Genomic DNA, 14,702 nt, shown 5'->3' with positions numbered 1-14,702 from the left:
CATCTAGGGAAATTAAACTGAGTTTTAAGAATAGCAAGGAAATTAAATTTGGTATGCACGAGTTTGTGAACTAAGATTAGTATTTGCTTTACCTGGCATCATATAGTGTTATAAATCAATTAATTAAATATTAATATAAAATTTACAAAGGAGTAGAAGTACATATATTAAATTGCTATAAGTAAAATTTGCAATATAAATATAATTTAGATTATTAATCCTTTCTCAATAAAAATGTGAATATCATGAAGGACTTTGAAATGGGGGAAAAAAAGATTACAAAATTAGTGAGTGTCCAAACTCACTCATTCAGGTCATCTCTGCCTTCCAGTGTTTTTAAGATGTTTTAGCACTTTGTAAATTGTAGAAAACTAATTATAATGTAAATTATTCTTGTCTGTAGAAAAACACATGGATTGTGTTTATTAGAATGCGACTGACAATTTTCTGTAGATAGACCCAGTGTGCATGTATTTGCAAATTCATTTCAGAAGTTCGTATCTCTATAAATGTCATTGCTCTTTGAATGCTTCTTTAAGCTAGTTGTAACATCTTACCGGTTTCCCTCATAAATTAATGAGTTGTTAAATAAAATCTTTGACATGAGTTCATATAGCTCATGCTTTGAGAAAATTCTGCAAGAATTGACCTCTGAGATGTCAACACAGCCTGCTAGAAGTGATTTTAGGGAGAGACAGAGAGTCATATCTTGGGATATCTCTTATTAGGACAGTTGCCTACTGTAGGTTGGAGCACTCTGCTATAATAGCAAAAGTAATTTGTAAGAGGTTTTCAACATTTTAGTTAACAGATCAATAGACGGAAACAGAGAAAACCGCTTAATCACAAAATGCAGTGAAATAGACTGCTTTCACTTCAGCAAAGTCACAGTTTTCCTCCCACAGTGTGTTCTGCTGATGGATGTGTTGAAATAAACGTGTGACTTGAGAGAGATATCTTCTGCATGGTACAAACTTTATTATGCCAACATCTGGCAGCCGGATAAAATGATAGTTAAGACCTGGAGTCAAATCACTCTTTAAGCCTCAATTTCCTCATTTGCAAAATGGTGTGTTCTGGTTACAGTTGCAGTGTAGCAAAGCACCCTGAACTTGGTGGTGTAAAATGTGAGTCGGGACTTCAGGAAGGGCTTGGCTGGGAAATCTTACCTGTAGGGTCTCTCATGAGACTGGGACTGCAATCATCTGAAGGCTTGACTGGGCTGGATGTCCAGGATGGTCCACTCACATGGTTGGCAGTGAAAACTGGTTGTTGGCTGGGAGTTCAACTGGCACTATTGATTAGAAATATCTACACATGGCCTCACAGCATGATGGCCTAACTATACTAGGAGTTCTTAAGTTGTGTCTGGTTTTCCCCAAAACAAACATCCCAATAGCCTGGTAGAAGTTGCAAGGCCTTTTCTGACCTGGCCTTGGAAGTTATATGACATCATTCTACCATACTCAGTTGGTTAAAGCCTGCCCTGGTTCAAAGTGAGGGTATATAGGCCCCAACCTGTTGATAGGAACTTTGGCAAAGTCACATTGTGGAAAAGCATTTGGGATGGGAGATATAGTTGTGGCCATATTTAGAAAATACAATCTGCCACATGTAGATAATATTATTGCCTATTTCATGAGGTTTTGTGAGTATCAACATGAGAAATGGTCTTAATACAGAACTTAATCAGCATTTAAATACTGATTTAATTGCTTAATTAAGTGCTTAAGTACTGATTAAGTACTTAACAACACTTAAGTACTTAATCAGTACTTAATATAGTGCCTGGTGCATTGGAAAACCTCAATAATTGTTGCCATCATTATTACTTCAGCACTGCCCTTTGGACAGTTTTTCAGTTTGTGGTAAACACTATTTTGATTTTCTGAATTCTGGTTCTCAGAGAAATCTGATTAAGATTAGACAAAGGCCAAAAAATACAAGTGAAATTGAATGGAAGTGTATTGTTGTTACCTTTGAAGTGTCTTCTTGTCACTTTAAAAATTCTGAAGTACAGGACAGCCTTTACTTGGAAGTAAAATGTCCCAAATTGCAGAGGGGGTGGTGATTTGTGACCCTCTTACTTGCTTCGAGGTGATGAAAATGCTTTGGATCCGAACTTGCACTAGAGCATTAGCACCTATTGCTTTTGGCTTTGTTTTCTCACTGTTAAATCTGTTGTAATGAAGTCAACGTAAACTTTCTTATCAAGGTTTGCAGGACTGTTCTTTATGACTGGAAAAGTCACAGGGTTTCAGATGTTTTGAAATTTAGCAGCAGTAACTTTCCCTTCCCAAAGCGATTTGAAATGAACATCCGAGACAATGAACTACCTCTGACAAACTCAGCTTGTGCTTTGTTGTCATCTGTGATGATTTACATTCCCCTTTCCTTGGCTGTGAAATCGATGTCACAGCTGCACTAGGTACTGGGCAAATGATGTTCTTTTTATCTGCTTTAAATATGAAACTGCGTTCTTATCACTGTGGGTTGAAGGACATCTTTGTACCTGAACACTTTGATTTGAGGGTGATGTCAAACAGATTTTGACTCAGATAAATATTCAGTTGTGCCAGGAATTACAAATAGAATCTTGTGACCTTGTTTCAATTAGGAGAAACGTGGAATGAGTTAAGGAAAAATGTATTAAAATAACATTTTTGTTTTCTTTTTGCTATAAAATAATTTATGTTCCTCATAGGAAATTTTAGAAAATCCAAGCAAAAAGAGAAAAATAAAAATCACCTGCATTCTTACCACCTGGCTGCAATAATTATTCACATTTTAGAATAAGCATCTTGTGCATACCCACATTTACATACACCACAGATTTTAAAATAATGGATCGTGATGTACATGTTATTTAGCATTTGGATTTTTTTTTTAATAAAAAAACTTGATAGAGTGTGGGGATCTTTCCATGTCAGTAAATACATAAAATCAATTTAAATTATTTTAATCAGTTTCCTATTTGTCTCTCTGCATTTAGATTGTTTCCCATTCCCACAGTTACAAACATTATAAAGTATATCCTCGTACAGATATTTTAAAAATTTGTTTAAAAAATTATAGAAGTAGTACACATTAAAAAATTCAAATATTAGGCTTCCCTGGTGGCGCAGTGGTTGAGAGTCCGCCTGCCGATGCAGGGCACACGGGTTCGTACCCTGGTCCGGGAGGATCCCACATGCTGTGGAGCGGCTGGGCCCGTGAGCCATGGCCACTGGGCCTGTGCGTCCAGAGCCTGTGCTCCGCAACGGGAGAGGCCACAACAGTGAGAGGCCCGCGTACCGCAAAAAAAAAAAAAATCAGTTGAGTTTCTATATGCTAATAAAAAAGTATCAGAAAGAAAAATTAAGAAAACAATCCCATTTACAATTGCATCAAAGAGAGCAAAATACCTAGGTATAAATTTGACCAATGATGTGAAAGACCTGCACAATGAAAACTGTAAGACACTAATAAACTGAAGAAGAAACAGAAAAAAATGCTGTTATCTGGCATTGGAAGAATACTGTTAAAACGTTCATTCAGCCAAAGTACTGTACACATCCAATTCAATCTCTAACACAATTAAAATAGCATTTCTCACAGAAACCAAACTAACAATCCTATCATGTGTGTGGAACCAAAAAGGACCCCAAATAGCCAAAGCGATCCTTAGAAAGGACAGCACAGCTGGAGTCAACTCACTCCATGACTCCAAACTATACTATGAAGCTACAGGAACCGAAACAGTGTGGAACTGGCACAGAAACAGGCACATGCACCAGAGCAATAGAACAGAGAACCCAGAAATAAACCCACACGTATGTGGCCAGTTAATTTATGACAAAGCTGCCAAGGACATACACTGGGGAAGTCCCCTTAATAAATGATGCCAAGGAAACTAGATCCCACACACCAAAGAAAGACAATGGGAACTGTCTACACTGCACACAACACTACCTGAAATCCACAATATTCCACATGGAGCCCTTCCTCTGCTGGCTCCTCTGAAAATGGACCCCCCTCAGCAGTCAGCCACATACAAGAAGCTTCTCCCCACTTTCTCTTCACCTTTTAACTCTGGTGGTGCCTCCCAGCCAGTCCTGAAGACAGTGGGCTCCTGTCTGCATGGGTGAGGCCCAGTGTTGTCCAGAAACTGAAGCTCCAGTGTGTCCTGAGGAGACCCATCTCCCATCAGTGTGGACTCGGCCAGGCATTGTCCCAAAGCCAAAGCCCTGGCGAATCCCAGATCCAGTTCAACCAAAGTTGTGATGCTTATTGGCCTTACGGAGTCCACATGTTATTGAGACAGCGTAAGAAGATTACATTAGGAGCCACCATCTCTTGAATGCCATGGATGACCTGGCGTGCAGCCCCGAGGGTGGCGCTGCTGAGGCCATGGGCGGAGTGGGGGGCAGGGGTGGGGTCAGACATCTGGCTGCCCTCCTCTTTGGCTCCAGGACAGCTCACCGACTGCGGAGTTCCGGCCCTGTGGGGACCCGGGCTCCATTCCTGCTTCAGGTCAGTCCCCCTGTGCCAGGATGCTTTTAATAGGTAGTGATGACACAGCTGGCTATCCACCTGGAGGATGTAAACTTCCTCTGTGTAAACAAGGACTTTGTGGCTCTAGAGAGACAGTTTCCTCTGTCTTGGTTATTTTGATTTCATTTGAGACTGGTGGAAATGAAACACAATTTTATTTTCTTTTAGCTTTTTATTTTAACATAACTTTTGATTTATAGTCAAGTTGTAAGGAATTCCCATATATCCTTCACCCAGATTCCCCATATGTTAACAATGTACCACATTTACTTTATCTTTTTCTCTCCTGACATATTTCTCTTAACATAAGTTTAATAATTTCTTAATATTTATACTACTAATATTATATATTAATATATACAATACTAACAGTACATATAATCTAATACAGCATAGTGAGCTTAGTACATTAAATAGCCTTTCATATTTCCTGTCCATATTTTTGTGGTCATCTTGAAAAAATTTTTAACATGACATAACAGACCATACTTTGCAACTTGCTGATGTTCCCCTAAGATTTCTAAAATCGAGATCCACATCCTGGCTCTCTCTCTCTTTTCCCCTTACAGTTTAGTTGAGTGAACCGGTCATTTGTCCTATAACATGCCCACAGTCTCTGCTTACTCTTTGCATCCTTGTGGTGCTGTGCAGCCCATTCCTCTGCCCCTCTGTATTCCCTGAAGACTGGTTGTTTGATGTAGAGTCTTGATCAGATTCAAGTTTGATTTTCTTGTCAAGAATATTTCATACTGTTGTATTCTAATTCTTTCGTACTTTCTTTAGTAGCTGGGATACTTCCATAAGGAGAATATTCATCAACTATTTGGTTATGCTGTCTAGATTGTTTTTAACTTTTGCAGAAGGGAGTCAATGAATTATGGTACCTAGCTCAATAATTAAAAGTTGTTTGGGCTTTTTATAGCTTATGAAGAACCACATCCAAATACCAAGCAGGAGTTCATTGGCAGATCAGATTTACTGGAAGAGATTCACAAATATCATTAATAAACTATTATTATCTCCTTCACTTAGCTGTGCCTCATGCCTTCACCTATTTAACTAAATCCAGTTCATGATTCTTGACATACTTTAAGGTATTCATTTAAAATGAGTAATGAAATAATTTAACAGTGAATCACCTTTACTTACGTATTTTTATATTGAATAGCAGGAAACCAACAGAGAAATTTGTCACTTTTGTTTGAGAACACAGTTAAATTTATTCTTATTTGACTCTTTCACCCTGGTTGATTAACCAGCTGTGTTTAATTTGAAAGCTTTTGAAATTAAGTTTCTTATCAGCACAGAACAAGGCATTTTATAGTACAGCATCTGGATTTAAAAGTGTTTTAAGTCCAAGGAGATTATTTTTACAGCTTTTCATTAGAGCTGACTCTCTATAGCTGAAAACTACATTTCCAAGACTGCAGCATAACTAGTATTCTGGATGAAATCTAGATTTTGTACGTGCAGAATACAGAATCTGGAGCTGTGTTATGTGGGGAGAGTGGCAGGGCATGAGATAACCGTGTTCCAATATGGTTCCCGGCAGACAGTGTCACTTTTCCTGCTCCAGCAGCTTCCTGCAGTAGAATTGGCAGTGCACCCCATCACAGCAGAGATAGTCTGGCTAAGCATTCCTGGAAGTCCTGCTTAGATCCTATTCTTCCATTCCTTCCAGTGACTTTGTAAACCACACACAAAAAAATCACTTTCTGTTTATACCAATTTGAATGATTTCTGTTATCTGCAACCTATTTCTCACTAATAATAAAGCTACTGATTTTTGTATATATATATTTTTTGATTTTTGTATATTATCTTTGTACTGAGCCATCGTACTCAATTTATTTATTGCCTGAGATAATTTTCTGGAAGTTTCCAGTTAAAAATTGTACAGTTGTCATCTCCTCTTTGCTAATTTCATCCTGATTTCTCTTGAATATTTGCACCATATATTGTAGGCAATAGTGAACATTTTGCGGTTTTTCTAACTTTAATGGAAAGCTTCTAGTCTTTCCCAGCTGAAAATAATTCTGACTTTGGAGATTACAGATAATGTAATGTTATGAAGGTATTCATCTTTTCCCATTTTATTAAGAACTTTCTAAGCTAAAAAAAATTAAGAATGCAAGTTGGTTTTTATAAAAAAATTTTTTCAACATCCATGGAAGTGATTAAAAGATGTTTCTCTTTTTTTCTATTTGTATGATGAACTATATTTATAGATTTCCTAATATCGAATTGTCTTGCATTCCTTGAAAAATCCCACTTGGTTATGGTATCTTATTTTTTTTAATGCTTTACTGGATTCTTATTGTGCCTATTTTGTGATTTTTGCATTGATACTCATAAGTGAGTAGTTTTCCTTTTTTTGTACTAGTTTTGCTTTTTCCTATTGCTATAATGCTTGCTTTATGATAATAATTAGAAAAATTTCCTTATTTTCTGTGCTTAGTTCTGTGAAATTATCTGCATATGGCGATTTTTGGCAGGGAGTATGTAGAGGGCAACTCTGACAACTTTATTCTACTTCTGTACGTTTAGATTTCCCATCTTTTCTGGGGCCAGTTTTGATCCATTTCATACAAGTTTTCCAATGTATTTGGATATATGTGAGCAAAACCATATATATATATATAATGTCTTTATATATACATATATGTATATTTCTGCTGTATCTGGTTATTTCTTCCTTTCCTATTTGGTGTGTTTGTGCTTTCTCCTTTTAAAAAAAGTTAGGCTCACTAATAGTTAATCTGTTTAGTTGATTTTCAAAAATCAGTTCTTGTATTTGCTGTTTTTAGTTATAAAAATTTATTACTTTGTGCTTTTCTCTATATTAATTCCTTCCTCTTAATTTTTCTTCCTAATTTATTGTTTTGCATACTCAAGTCATTAATTTTTATTCTTTCTTGTTTATAAGCATTTTAGGCTATGAGTTTTCTCCTGAGCATTTATTTAGCTATATAATTCCATATGTGAGGTAATAATAATAATAGTGGTAAATAAATCAGCCTCTCATGAAAATAGTCTACAACTTTACATTAACACAGTCTTCTGAAAATAAACATTTTAAACACATATGGTTTCCTGTAACAAATATTTTTAATTTCAATGTTACAAGACAACTATCCATGGAAGTATTTTTTTAAATTAATTAATTAATTTTTGGCTGTGTTGGGTGTTTGTTGCTATGCGCCGACTTTCTCTAGTTGCAGCGAGCGTGGGCTACCTTTTGTTGTGGTGCACGGGCTTCTCATTGCGGTGGCTTCTCTTGTTGCGGATCACGGGCTCTAGGCACGAGGGCTTCAGTAGTTTTGGCATGTGGGCTCAGTAGTTGTGGCTCTCGGGCTTTAGAACGTAGGCTCGGTAGTTGTGGCACATGGGCTTAGTTGCTTCGCGGCATGTGGGATCTTCCTGGACCAGGGCTTGAACCCATGTCCCCTGCATTGGCAGGTGCATTCTTAACCACTGTGCCACCAGGGAAGTCCCCATGGAAGTATTTTTTAAAAATTCTTTCAATAATGTGGGAATGCTCCTTGGTCTTTTTAGTTGACTGATTCAGACAAATGCTCAATTCTGTAAGCACAAGATCCAGGGAAAAAAAATGTAGATTTCACTAAATTTTCGAGTAACTGATATGTAAATATTTTTACTGTCTTCTTATCTATCTAACAAGACTCAATGGTTGGTTTATGACTCTCTATTTTCTTTTTTTTTTCACATCTTTATTGGAGTACAAATGCTTTACAATATTGTATTAGTTTCTGATGTATAACAAAGTGAATTAGCTATATGTATACATATATCCCCATATCCCCTCCCTCTTGAACCTCCCTCCCACCCTCCCTATCCCATCCCTCTACGTCATCACAAAGCACCAAGCTGATCTCACTGTGCTATGCAGCAGCTTCCCATTAGCCATCCATTTTAAATTTGGTGGTGTATATACATTAATTCTACTCTCTCACTTCATCCCAGCTTCCCCTCCCCCTCTGTGCCCTCAAGTCCTTTCTCTATGTCTGCGTCTTTATTCCTGTGCTGACACTAGGTTCATCAGTACTGCTTTTTAAAATTCCATATATATGAGTTACATACGGTTTTTGTTTTTCTCTTTCTGACTTACTTCACTCTGTATGACAGATTCTAGGTCCATACACCTCACTGCAAATAACTCAGTTTCGTCTCTTTTTATGGCTGAGTAATATTCCATTGTATATATGTGCCACATCTTCTCTATCCATTCATCTATTGATGGACATTTAGGTTGCCTCCATGTCCTGGCTGTTGTAAATGGTGCTGCAGTGAATACTGTGGTACATGTATCTTTTTGAATTATGGTTTTCTCAAGGTATATGCCGAGTAGTGGGATTGCTGGGTCTGGTCGTTCTATTTTTAGTTTTTTAAGGAACCTCCATACTGTTCTCCACAGTGGCTGTATCAATTTACATTCCCACCAACAGTGCAGGAGGGTTCCCTTTTCTCCACATCCTCTCCAGCATTTGTTGTTTGTAGATTTTTTGATGATGGCCATTCTGACCGGTGTGAGATGATGCCTCATTGTGGTTTTGATTTGTATTTCTCTAATGATTAGTGATGTTGAGCATCTTTTCATGTATTTGTTGGCCATCTGTATGTCTTCTTTGGAGAAATGTGTATCTAGGTCTTCTTCCCATTTTTGGATTGGGTTGTTTGTTTTTTTGATATTGAGCTGCATGAGCTGCTTGTATATTTTGGAGATTAATCCTTTGTCAATTTCTTCATTTGCAAATATTTTCTCCCATTCTGAGGGTTGTCTTTTTGTCTTGTTTATGGTTTCCTTTGCTGTGCAAAAAGCTTTGAAGTTTCATTAGGTCCCATTTGTTTATTTTTGTTTTTATTTCCCTTACTCTAGGAGGTGGGTCAAAAAGGACCTTTCTGTGACTTATGTCATAGAGTGTTCTGCCTATGTTTTCCTCTAAGAGTTTTATAGTGTCTAGCCTTACATTTAGGTCTTTAATCCATTTTGAGTTTATTTTTGTGTATGGTGTTAGGGTGTGTTCTAATTTCATTCTTTTACATGTAGCTGTCCATTTTTCCCAGCACCACTTATTGAAGAGGATGTTTTTCTCCATTGTATATTCTTGCCTCCTTTGTCAAAGATAAGGTGACCATATGTGCGTGGGTTTATCTCTGGGCTTTCTATCCTGTTCCATTGATCTATATTTCTCTTTTTGTGCCAGTACCATACTGTCTTGATTACTGTAGCTTTGTAGTATAGTCTGAAGTCAGGGAGCCTGATTCCTCCAGCTGTTTTTCTTTCTTAAGATTGCTTTGGGGGCTTCCCTGGTGGCGCAGTGGTTGAGAGTCCGCCTGCCGATGCAGGGGACACGGGTTCATGCCCTGGTCCGGGAAGATCCCACATGCCGCGGAGCGGCTGGGCCCGTGAGCCATGGCTGCTCAGCCTGCGCGTCCGGAGCCTGTGCTCCGCAGCAGGAGAGGCCACAACAGTGAGAGGCCCGCGTACTGGAAAAAAAAAAAAAAAAAAAAAAAAAAGATTGCTTTGGCTATTCGGAGTCTTTTGTGTTTCCATACAAATTGTAAAATTTCTTGTTCTAGTTCTGTGAAAAATGCCATTAGTAATTTGATAGGAATTACATTGAACCTGTAGATTGCTTTGGGTAGTATAGTCATTTTCACAATATTGATTCTTCCAATCCAGGAGCATGGTTTATCTCTCCATCTGTTCGTGTTACCTCTGATTTCTTTCATCAGTGTTTTATAGTTTTCTGAGTACAGGTCTTTTGCCTTCTTAGGTAGGTTTATTCCTAGGTATTTTATTCTTTTTGTTGTGATGGTAAATGGGATTGTTTCTTTAATTTCTCTTTCTGATCTTTCATTGTTAGTGTATAGGAATGCAAGAGATTTCTGTGCATTCGTTTTGTATCCTGCAACCTTACCAAATTCATTGATTAGTTCTAGCAGTTTTCTGGTGACATCTTTAGGATTTTCTATGTATAGAATCATGTCACTGGCAAACAGTGACTGTTTTACTTCTTCTTTTCCAATTTGTATTCCTTTTATTTCTTTTTCTTCTCTGATTGCTTTGGCTAGGACTTCCAATACTATGTGGAATAATAGTGGCAAGAGTGGATATCCTTGTCCTGTTCCTGATCTTAGAGGAAATGCCTTCAGTTTGTCACCATTGAGAATGATGTTTGCTGTGGGTTTGTCATATATGGCTTATTATGTTGAGATAGGTTCCGTCTATGCCTACTTTCTGGAGAGTTTTTATCATAAATGGGTGTTGAATTTTGTCAAAAGCTTTTTCTGCATCTATTGAGATGACCATATGGTTTTTATTCTTTTTTCTTAAAGCCTCTTTATCAGTGTTCTCCCTTTCCTTCAAGGCAGTTTGTTACATTGTTAACTAAGGCTTATAGCTTTTGTCTTCTGTTATAATTTTTAACCAAGATCAAATTAGTGAATATCAAACTTATATATTTCTGATTTCAATGTTATTATTTTATGAATGAATTATTTTAATATTTCACCTTGAGTATAGTCATTAATTAGGTTTCTTGTGAATATTTGAAACTTTTTCCTGCCTTTAGAAATGTCATCTATCCATAGAAGCATAGATGCTCACTAAGAGTTAAAAATTTGCATCAGATGGTGGGTTTGGGGTGCTCATTGTACTATTTTTTTTATGCTTTCCTGTGTATTTGAACATTTTCATAATAAGAAGCTGGAAAAAATCAGATATATTTATATAATTATAATAGACATCTAAGAATGCTTCAGAAATGATCAAAGAAGAGAGGGAGCTGGCCATTGGAAGGGACACAGTGGCTGTTTGAATTATAAGCAGACAGTTGTTACCCTCTGTTGTTTTTCCTCATGGAGAGTGGAAATGCTCTGGTGTGTGACAGGAAATATTTAGATTGGGTAGTAGAGGGAATGGCCTTCTGTAGGAGACCATGCAGCTGCTTCCCCTTGCTTGTCTTTAAGAGCTCCATAGATACTCTCTGTGTCACATGGTGGAGGTGAGGCGGCTGTCCCTTTGGTTGGAGAGAGAAGACAGTTGAATCGTTTCTCAAACAGACCCAGGGGCAACTGTAACTCACATAACTGTATAGGGTTAGCCAGGACGGTGTCCAGTGCCCTGAAAACAGCAAGGGTGTAGATCAGGTTCTGCCTACAGTAGTAGACCTGCTGAGCTCCACAGATTCCCTCTGTGGATTAGCCTCTGCCGTGTATCTCACCCAGAGCAGTTCCATCAGAACTCTAAGTACAAGCCAGGGAGGGGCCCTGGAGTTCACAGAGCCCAGCTCTTTACTCTTCTGGGAATGAAGAGTTCATACCAACCAGGCACTTGACAAAAGTATGGGATTTTCCAAGAGAAACAATCCTTATGACATTGGTCAGGCAAATTTCCCTGACAGTAAAAAATCATTCATAGGACTTCCCTGGCGGTCCAGTGGTGAAGACTCCGTGCTTCCACTGCAGGGGTCACGGTTTCGACCCTTGGTCGGGGAACTAAGATCCCGCATGCTGTGAGGCACAGCCAAAAAGAAAAGCAAAATGTCATTCACCCAAAAGATAGTTGGTGCCCACTATATCCAGAGCCATACCGAGACTATTTGGGCTACAGGATCGTTTCCAGAGTGCCATGTATTGTAACATCTAGGGGGACGGGTTCTGGATTCTGACCTGGTTTTAAATCCTGACTCTTCCATTAGCTAGCTATGTAACTTTGGAAGCAAGTGCCTGTTGGTCTCTGTGCCTCAGTCCCCTCCTCGGTGGAGTGGGTTTCAGGATTACAGCACCTAGCTCATAGGGTCTGCTTGGAGGATTCGGGATAACATGTTTGAAACACACGTAATAAATGTTCAGTAAATGTTCACTATTGTTATGTAGCCTGGTTGTGTTGCATCCTCTTTGACAAACCCCATGCTCTTCATTTTCCAACCACTCAGTTACCTTAAACAGACCCCAAGTTACCTCAGGGCTGAGAAGCAGCTACTCTTGGATTTTCCTGGTTAGCCAGCTGGAGGGGGTTTCCAGGCTCTCAGGATCTTCTTGCCTTTCTAGCTTCATCAAAACCATTACATTCTCAGCTGAGAGGACTCTGACCCTTGTTATTGGGTTCTGTGGGTGAGGGAGCAAGAGAACCACCCTGTGGCGATGGCCTTGGGATCTGTCCTCCTGTCCTTTCCTTTTGAGCTGTAGGTGTAACTGTGGGTGATGAGATTCATTTAGCTCCACCACGGGCAGCCCCAGGGGTCCTGCTGTATTAACCTTCATCTACATTCAGGAGTAACATCCCTACCAAGGCCTTGGTGTAAGTCATTTTTGGGAGACTTTGTGACTCCATGTGCATCTAGTACCTAGATGTGTTTGGATGGTTTCCCGGTTTCTGTGGAATTTTGAAACTTGGAGACCCAAGTATTGATTCACTGAGGGAAACTTTCCCCTCTCTGGAGTGAAGTTGTGGAGCTTCTCTGGAGACTCATTACAACATTGTGCTAATAAGGCCCCAGCCACCTCAAATCCCTTGGCTGTAGATTGCTCTAACTTTGAAGCTGGAAGTTTGCCCTTTTATCCCCCAGTTGCAGAGCATAGCAACTTTGGGCAAGTTTAGTGAGTCTGGTTGAGGGAGTGAGGGTAGAATGGCAGGCAAGGCCCTTCCAAGGGCTGGATCAGTGGGGTTATGACCATGGGCATTGTGTGGCTGTGATGGGTGGGAGTGGTCCACGTCCAGGAGCTACAGGATGATTCCTCCTGTGTCCCTTTCCTAGGAGTCTGTGTCTGCCCCTCCACCTCTTCATCCACTGTGTCCACTGAGCTTGCCCACCCAGAGTGGCCTTCTCAAAACCTGGGCCCATCTCAAGGCATGGGCCTCCACACCTACAGCCTCTCTCTGCTCAATGTCACCTCTTTAGATGGGCTTTTCCTGTCCATCATGTGTAAAACAGAGTCCCTTCTTATCCTTCCCTGTCCCCTTACTATGCTTATTTACTTTTATTCGTAACACTACCTGACATTTTATTTACATATTTATATTTGTCTGTCTTCCCTACTAGAAGGAAAACTCTATGAGGGCAGAGACTGGTGTGTTCATTGCTGTGTACTCTATACTTAGAACAGGCTTGGCACAGAAGAGGTGCTGAATAAGCATTTTTAAATGAAAACAAGAAAGCAAAACACCTCTTTCCCAGAGGAGTCTTTGCACAGAGGAGAGTAGCTGTGGGATCTGGGCAGAAGAGGAGCTGTGCATTTCTTGCAGCATTTTTCAGGGGTTTTGGGTGTGAGATGCAGGAGTACCTTTTGAGAAGGGGATGTGAGGCATGAGAAAACCAAGGGTGAATCATTTAGAACAATTCTCATCCTCTTGGGATGATTGGTCTCTCTCTGAGAATGATATCAGTTGACTCGAGATGTCTTCAGCACCTTTGATTACTCCACTGAGGTGAGCGTAATATGTTCTCATCCTTGGACCTCAGGAATGGGACCTAAAGTAATTTGAAGTATGGAGGATGAATACTCAAAAATATAGGCTTGCTTCCAGCCAGACAGGACCATTCCTTGTTTAAAGCACAGTTACCCTTGGTCTTCCTGCTTTCTCTCCTGCCATTTCTCCTAACAGGAGTGCTCTTCTGCTGCTCCCCCTTTCCAACTGCTACCTCCTCTTCTAGATCAGGTTCAGATTCTTCTTTTGTGAAGCCTTCCCAGCCATCATGGGGAAGAGCAACCTTTCCTTCCTCTAAACGCCTTTAAGTCTTACTGTTCATGCTTTCATGACATTTGGCCATAAATGATTTGGGGGCAACTCAAGTACTAACTAACTAACTAACCAACTAACTAACTCTGAAGTCTTTGGCTTCTCTAGTCTCCAAAGGTCATCCTTCCCTTCAGTGTTTAAAATCACAAAAGTCCAAGCTCGGATCCTGATCCACCACTGAAAGTTCAGCTGTAGACTGGTTCCCCACCCATGTAATTCCCAGAGGATGCTTACATTTTCTGCCTAGCCCTGCTGGTTCTGGAGTTCTGCGGGACCTCTGGCCATCTTGTGACCAGCTTCTCCAACTGCTACTGCTTTCCCCATACCTCCTCACCCCAAGTACAGACGAAGACCCCTGTATTATCTGTCCAAGCACATCACAGACCAGCACGTACTGAAGCTT

The 14,702-nt window shown here is 39.5% G+C and overlaps 1 long non-coding RNA gene across 1 annotated transcript in view; it reads left to right on the top strand.

Annotated features, from left to right (window-relative positions):
* LOC113622560 (uncharacterized) overlaps positions 1–14,702 on the top strand; it is a 93,962-nt gene that overhangs the window by 63,859 nt on the left and 15,401 nt on the right. The window lies entirely within an intron of this gene.

This window comes from Aethalodelphis obliquidens, unplaced genomic scaffold, assembly GCF_003676395.1.
Source record: "Aethalodelphis obliquidens isolate GAN/ISIS:26980383/991018 unplaced genomic scaffold, ASM367639v1 scaffold10, whole genome shotgun sequence".
In the NCBI taxonomy this organism is placed as follows: domain Eukaryota; kingdom Metazoa; phylum Chordata; class Mammalia; order Artiodactyla; family Delphinidae; genus Aethalodelphis; species Aethalodelphis obliquidens.
This window is presented reverse-complemented; position numbering and strand designations above follow the sequence as displayed.